We start from the raw sequence: 7692 nt of genomic DNA, 5'->3' as shown, positions 1-7692 counted from the left end.
GGAAAAAACCAATAAAACAATTATTAAAAGACTATACTAGGGAAGAAATATGTGCACACCTAACACTAGTCCATCTAGCCAGTGAGGAAGACTTCACTAAACCTCATTCAATAGACCTTCCATGAGCCCTGTTAGAAGAGATAAAAGTGCTGTAAACACAGCTCTCAAGCAGACACCCAATGGAACAACACCTACTCTAGATTTCATAGACATTCTTCAGGAACCTGGGCAATCCTTTCTAAAATTTATTGTCCACTTTAAACAAGCAATAGAGAAGCAAGGTGAACATCCAAAAGCCAGGAAGGTACTGCCTCCTAAACTTGCTGAAATAAATGCTAACAACACCTGTAAAGACATTTTTCCTTCGCTACCCCTTAACCCAAAGCCTACCATTGCACAAATGGTCGAGGCATGCACACTTATGGCATCCCTACACTGTTACGCCAGCCAAGCTAAGGCTACCATTCAGGGTGTAGTAGAGGTGCTAGTAGCCTCCCAAGTTATTCCCTGACATAGACATGAAAAAGGACCTGGCTTTAAGTGTAGGGAGATGGGGCATTTTCAACACAATTGCAAAAATACAGACTATTACCGGCGACCTTCTAGGTGTCACAGCCACTGTCCTCACTGCCCCCCTCGTCCACACGCTTTCCAACACCAGCAAAACCGGTGGCCTGCGGGAAACCCCACACAGACACAGAAAGGCCCCGCATGATGACACCAAACGCGAGGCCGTTCCGCCCTACTCTCCCCAACACTGTGGAGAACCAGCACAGCGACCTTCTCAGATCCAGCGGGACAGCTCGATCGCTGCGGAAAATTTGACAGAAGACAGCTCTGCCCTGGAACCCAAAGGCAGCTGGTAAGAGCCTTTTCAATTCCAATCCACGATATTTATGTTCACCATATTCCCACAGCAAATACGGGCCTGAAGAACAGGACAGAGACATTTTGATTTTAACCAACACCAGGGAAGGGATGGAGACACTCACTCTACTACCTGAAGTACTCGCCTTGACATCTCTGCAGGAGATAACTGTCCAGGCTCTATGCTTAGACTCTCCCCTTTTCATTCCAAAAGGAACAGTTATAGCCAGAGCCAACCTCCTAGTTTACATGATCACCACACCAGCTGATCCAATGGTGATGTGGGCACAGATTGCGGGCCCAAATAGACCCATTCTAAAGTGTGCTATCTCAGGAAAAGGGAGATAGCAATGTATTTCAGGACTATTACATACAAGAGCTGATGCCACCATAATTTCCTGCTCCGATTGGTTAAAAGAATGGCCCCTGGTTCCAGCTGCTGGGGTAATTATTAGCTACCAGGGGAGCCACTACCATCTTCTGGAGTCGAGATACCATCTGCATGGAAGGTCCTGAGGGCACAGTTGCAACAGTAAGATCTTTTGTCACCCAGGCACCAATAATAATTTGAGGAGAAGACCTCTTGTCCCAAAGGGGGACAAGGCCGGCAATCCTATCAACACCTCACGATTTCTAGACGGGGCCACTGAGCAGCATGCCACACTTCAGTCAACCTGGAAGACCAACAACCCCATATGGGTGGATCAGTGGCCCCTCCCAGGCAGAAAGTTAAAGGCCCTGCAGTCCCTCATGCAGGAGCAGCTGTCTGTGGGCCACATTGTACCATCTACTAGCCCCTGCAATGCACCTTTCATTATCATATGAAAGCCTGGCAAGGACAAGAGGCGGCTCCTGCAGGACCTCAGGAAAATCAATGAGGTCATCAAGGACAGGGGGTTCCCTCCAGTCCAGCCTGCGCTCAGCCTCCATGTTACCTCGAGATTGCCGATGGTGCGCCATGCCGTAGTTGTGGGTAGCATCTTTTGGAGTCCTCCTTTTTTCCGGATATCTTGTTCTACATTTAGGCTGTGATTGATGGAGCCTGAGCATAGGAAGAGCATTGCTTTGAAGATTGGGTGGCTTGAGATGTGAAGGAAGGCTAGTTCAGGGAGGTTTAGTCCAACTGTAATTTTATTGCACAGTTATTGGAAGAGGGTTGTTATAGATCTTAATAACTACTTTTTTGATGCCCACATGCATCCAAATGACACCCCCCTGGTTTTTAGGGGCTTTTCCGCCCCTAAACCGACAAACACCTTTACAGAGGTACCAGTGGACTGCATTGCCTCAAATAAAGAAGGGTAGCTCAACTATTTGTCAATGGCTTTGAGCCCAAATTCTCTCGCCCAGACGGAAAAAACATCCTAATGCTATAATTTTTCATTACATGGACCATACAGTCATTTGTGCAGAAGGTCAAATCATTTTGGATGTGTCAGTACAAGATGTCATAACTGTGGTACAGCAGAAAGGTTTTGAGATTGCAGCAGATAAAGTTCATGCGACAGCCCCCTGGAAGTACCTCAGGCTAAAGAGCACAGAGAGAACCATCACACCCCAAACACTGCAAATCAAGGACGCTTCCACAGACAAGTCACAATTTCATGGCCATGGCCGTGGATGTCAGGAACTTGAAGGCATGTGTTTTTTCAACCTGCTGTCACATAGGGAGTCAGTATATCAGGGCATCCAGCTGCTAAAAGATCAAGGAAACAAGATCCAGATGGAAGGCAACTACGACTGGTTCACTGGACTTTTCAAACACTGGGGGATAAAAGGCTGACTTTCATGTTTAGTTAAGACTTTGTTTAGTGTATTCATTGTGTTGGTTATTTTATCCATTATGCTAAATGCCTGCAAAACACTATTGCTGAAGCCTTTTTTATAGACAACAAAAAGGGAAATTTCTGGGGGCTGAGGGGCCAACCATTGGAGCTGTAATACCTCTGGGTAAAGTGACCAAGGTAAAAGAGAGACATCATTCTGAATGCACCGATGACGCCCATGGGCATTTGCAGGCTCATGGTGATGCAGCACGTTTTGTTGGTATCACCCAGTTCAACTGCTATATTTTTCTTATATGTACTCACTTGAGAATGTTCTCCCCTCTCTTATACCATTTTGGACCTGGCTTACTGCAATGCTACCCCGATTTCCCCCCCCCATTTTCCCACTGTGTGCGCAGCCCCATTTTGTCTCCCTTCCTGGACCCTCTTCCGTGTAATCCACTGAAGTGTTTGCAGTTCCACACAAAGATCCCTCTCTCACCTCGTTCACTAGCAGCTTAAGCAAGCAAGCTCCCAGCTCTGGGAGTGCAGGTCGCTCAAAGCGGCTGGCTGTGGACAGGCTGAAACACAGGAACTGAGTGCACAAGGGAACCTGGCCTCTAATAAATGGCATTAATCCCACAGCACACTCAACGCAAAGCCTTGTATGTTTCTTCTTTATCGTTCTTCTCTCAGTCCTCATGCCATTTTCCCCACTTTCTCTGACTGGGTACTTGGCTTCTCTCTCTCCTGTCTGCAGCTTCAACTACACGTGTGACCCTGCAGGAAGAGCCTGACCCACAGGGAAGTCGGAGAGGACTTATGGTCAGGAACTGTAGTGACAGTACACGGAGGAATGTGATCAAACTGTAAGAGGTAGAACAGATTTGATGATGGGAAAAAGTTCTTTATTCTCAGGGTGCTTGTCCCTGACACAGGGACCAGTGCAGAGAGGCTGTGGATGCCCCATCCCCAGCAACATCCAAGGCCAGGTGGGACAGGGGCCGCAGCAACCTGCTCTGCTGGGAGCTTGCTCAGCTTGGAACCAGATCATCTTGAGGGTCCCTTCCATGCCAAACCATTCAAGGATTTGATCATTCTGACATCCCCACCTCCCACTGCCAAGCGGCCCTGAAACTTCAGTGACATCACAGCTCACAGACGGTTCCAGGTGGAACATCCAGGACCTGGAAACGAGCACAGCAGACACTTCACTGGCTGCAAAGGGTCAGTTGCTGCTCGCTCTGCACTCTGACACTCAGCACAGAGCTGCTGCTGCTGCCTGGGCTTTCCTGCCGCCTGATCTGGAGTGCCAATCCCAGCACAATGTGCTCTGCTGTGCCCATGGAGGTACAGTGCCATGCCAGGCAGGGGGCACCCGGCTTGGGCAGGCTGCAGCCATGTGGGAATGGATGGTGTGGGACAGGAAGCCCACTGGGAGATTGTGCTGCCCCTTGCAGACTGACAGAGACACTGTGGAGGAGATGGACGTGGACCAGGGGCTGGATGAGGTAGAAATGATGGAGGTGGACTCCTCCTCTACTTCCATGTCCTCCACTGTTGAGGACATGGAAGTAGACGAGGAGGACACGATCGAGGAGATGGAAGTAGATGAGGAGGATTACAACGAGGACATGGAAGTTGACGAGGAGAATGAGGAGCCCATGGTCCTTGGCGGAAGATGGATCCCCACAGGTAAGACAGGCAGATGCTTCCCATGCCCTGCCCACACACACATCGGGTCCCCTGACGCCAGGCTGGGGCTGGGCGGGATGGCCCCACTCAGGGACACAGTGCCCGCAGGGGGCCTGGATTGTGCTGCCACAAGCACCAGCCCCGGCCTGCCCTGCGCTTGCCTGGGGCCACGCCAGCCCTGCCAGCCCCGGCCCAGCCCCTGGGGCCCAGCTGCCAGCCCTGCTGGGCCCAGTGCAGGTGGCTGAGTCCAGCTCTGCTGCTTCCTTTCTTCCAGGACTCATGCACATGATGGCACTGCTCCGATGCCTTTGTAAATACGTTTGAGAATTCAGAAGTTGCTTGTAAATATGTTGACTGCGTTGGAAGTTCTTTGTAAATATGTTTCGAAGATTGTTAGCCCATCAGATCCCATGTAAATATGTTCTGTACGTTATTCCTGTTGTTGTAATAATGATTGTCACAACGAAACTTCTTCTGTAAATCTGAGACTTGCCGACCTTCGGCAAATAAATACTGTTTCTTTTTAAAGCCTGACTTCTCTTAGCCATTCCTTTGGGCACGGGCAGCCTTTGCACACTTGTGGGTTAGCCTTGTTCCGCGTTCCCAGGGCTGGAGGTCCCTGCAGGTGCTGGCACGGCCACCCTGAGGCTGGGGGTCCCTGTGCACAGGGGCTCCCATTGACACCACTCCTGGCACTGGGCACTGCTGCACTTCCTGGCCTGGGGCACAGCGCTGTCCCCAAGAGCTCAGCTCTCACACAAGGGGCTCTCACAGCACTGGCCCCTGCAGCCATGCCACCAAAGCAGGCAGCAAACCTTGAGCCACCCTTCCTGCTGCAGCCAGAGGCACTCATGGGCCCAGAGCCACCAGTAGGCCACAGCCATGCAAAATCCACCTGCATGCTCTCAAGGCCACCACAGCCTTGGCAACTGGGCCACCTGCATCTGGGCTGCTGCAGGGGCTGATCTTTAAGCCTTGGTGCCTCCAAAGGCCCTGGGCTCTGCTTCCCAGCCTGCTCTGCACTGCCCTGAGCCCGCATTGTTCCAGAGACAAAAGTCAAGCCAGGGCATCCTCACCCTGCCTGCATTCCTGCTGCTGCCAGCGGTCACTGGCCCCTGGGCCCCACTCGGCTGACAGCTGCAGGGACAGGGCAGCCTGTGCTGGGCAGGGGGCACGTGGCTTTGGGCCCTGGGGCTGCTGCTGCTGCTGCTGCTGCTGGGGGCCATGGGCCCAACAGGGCCCCGAGCTCAGCCCCTGCCCGGGCAGCTGCCCCCAAAGCCCCACACTCCCTGAGCATCCCCATCACTCCTGCCAGGGGAAAATCCCACGGGCTTCAGGAAAGAAATTCCCCATAGTGACTAAACCTAAGGGTCCAAGGGGAAAGTCAGCACCAGCTGATGTTTACAGCACCTTGACAAAGGTGGATGCAGGGCAGGTGAGATCTCCATCGCCTCTGGCAGCGCCTGCTCTGCACGTGATGCTGTGTGCCTGCTCCCAGTGGGACACAGCACCGGGCTCAGGCCAGCCCTCTTCCCCTCACAGCTGATCCCAATGAGCAGGCTCACAAAGCATTTCCAGACCACTGCCTGCAGATATTTCAAAGGACTACATGTCATTCTAGGAAGCCACCTTGCACATTTAGTTTTGGTGTCATGGCATGAGAAGCTATGAAGGTGCCTCCGATTGTGCACTCAGGGCACTTCCACTGCCATCCCACAGGGATCAAAAAGGACAGGCCTCAGCTTTCAGCACTGCTGAGCTCCTCACCCAGCAATGAAATCTCAGGAAGAGGCAGGAATTATGTGCTCCAGAGATTCTGGACTCCAATAAATGGCATAAATTCCACAGGCTATCTAACCCAATGACCTGCATGTTTCTTTTTCCTCTTTCTCTCATCCCTCATGTCACTTTCCCCAAAACCTACCATTGCACAAATGGCCGAAGCATCAACCATTAGGATATCCTTACACCATGATGCCAGCCTAGCTAAGGCAACATTAGTTTTAGCAGAAGCTCAAATCATTTTGCATGTTGCAGTACAAGATGTCATCACGGCAGTACGGGAGAAAGGTTTTTAGATTTCTGCAGATAAATTCCAAAAGACAGACTCCTGGAAGTAGTTCGGCCTAAAAAGCGCAGAGAGAACCATCACACTCCAAACACAGCAAATCAAGGACAACCCAAAGACTTTGCCAGAACTCCACAGGCTGTGTGGAAACTGTTTTGATGTCGTGGCCTGAGAAGCCATGAAGTGCTCTGAAAGTGTACTCAAGGCACTTCCACTGCCATCCCAAATGGAACACAAAGGACAGGCCTCTGCTTTCAGCACTGCTGAGCTCCTCACCCAGCAATGAAGTCTCAGGAAGATGCAGGAATTGAGTGTACCAGGGAACCTGGCCTCTAATAAAAGGCATGAATCCCACAGCCCACCCAACCCAAAGCCTTGTATATCTGTACCTTTTTCTTCTTCTCTCTTCTCTTGTGTCACCTTCCCCATATTCTCTGTCCGGGAGTTTGGCTTCTCTCTCTCATGTCTGCAGGTTCAGCCGCACGTGTGACCCTGCAGGAACAGCCTGACCTGCAAGCAAAGGTCACATTATTTCAGAGCACTGCACTGCTCCAGCTTGCGGAGGAACTGGGAACTGGAGACATGTGCTCCTCCTTGGGAGCAGCTCCTCCCCATCCCACACAGTGAGGAGTGGGATATCTACCACTGACCTCCTCCCATGCAGCAGCAGCCCTGAAGTGCTGCTTTTCCCTCCCAGAATTGCCACCCTGAGCCACCCAAGGTGTCCCTCCACTGCCAGGCTGGCTCTGATCCACAGAGGAGGTGGAACCCTGAGCCCAGCAGACACTGATTCCTTCCCTTCTAGCCCAGGTCCTAGGAGAGCACTAAAACTGCACACTAGGAGTGGATTTGGAGGCTACATGGAGAAAAGGGAATTGTGTCTGATTGGGGCAGACAGAATAAAATGCAGCTGCCAAAGGGAAATCAAAGCATCCCACAGAGTACAGCCAGGTACGCTGCACATCAAGGCTGTGCTGGTATAGAAATACTGTATTAAAAGGAATTTATGATCAATACTATCTGCCAACAAAAATACACAGAATACATTAAGCTTCAGTTTTAAATGCAGAAAAGATACGAAATTCAGAGTGGTTTTCACCACAAACACATCTCAATGGCCAGCCCAGCCCCTTTGGGGTCAAGGGAGGCAATATTTTGTTGCTACCTCTTGATGGCATTTCTTCTTCTCCTAATGCAGGAATTCTGCCTGCCCAGGACAGCAAGGACGCAGGTGAACAGCCACAGAGCTGCTCACAGATGGACAGACAGACCAAAGCTGCTCATCTTCCCCCTTCT

The sequence above is a fragment of the Melospiza melodia genome, unplaced genomic scaffold (genome assembly GCF_035770615.1).
Source record: "Melospiza melodia melodia isolate bMelMel2 unplaced genomic scaffold, bMelMel2.pri scaffold_62, whole genome shotgun sequence".
Taxonomy (NCBI): domain Eukaryota; kingdom Metazoa; phylum Chordata; class Aves; order Passeriformes; family Passerellidae; genus Melospiza; species Melospiza melodia.
This window is presented reverse-complemented; position numbering follows the sequence as displayed.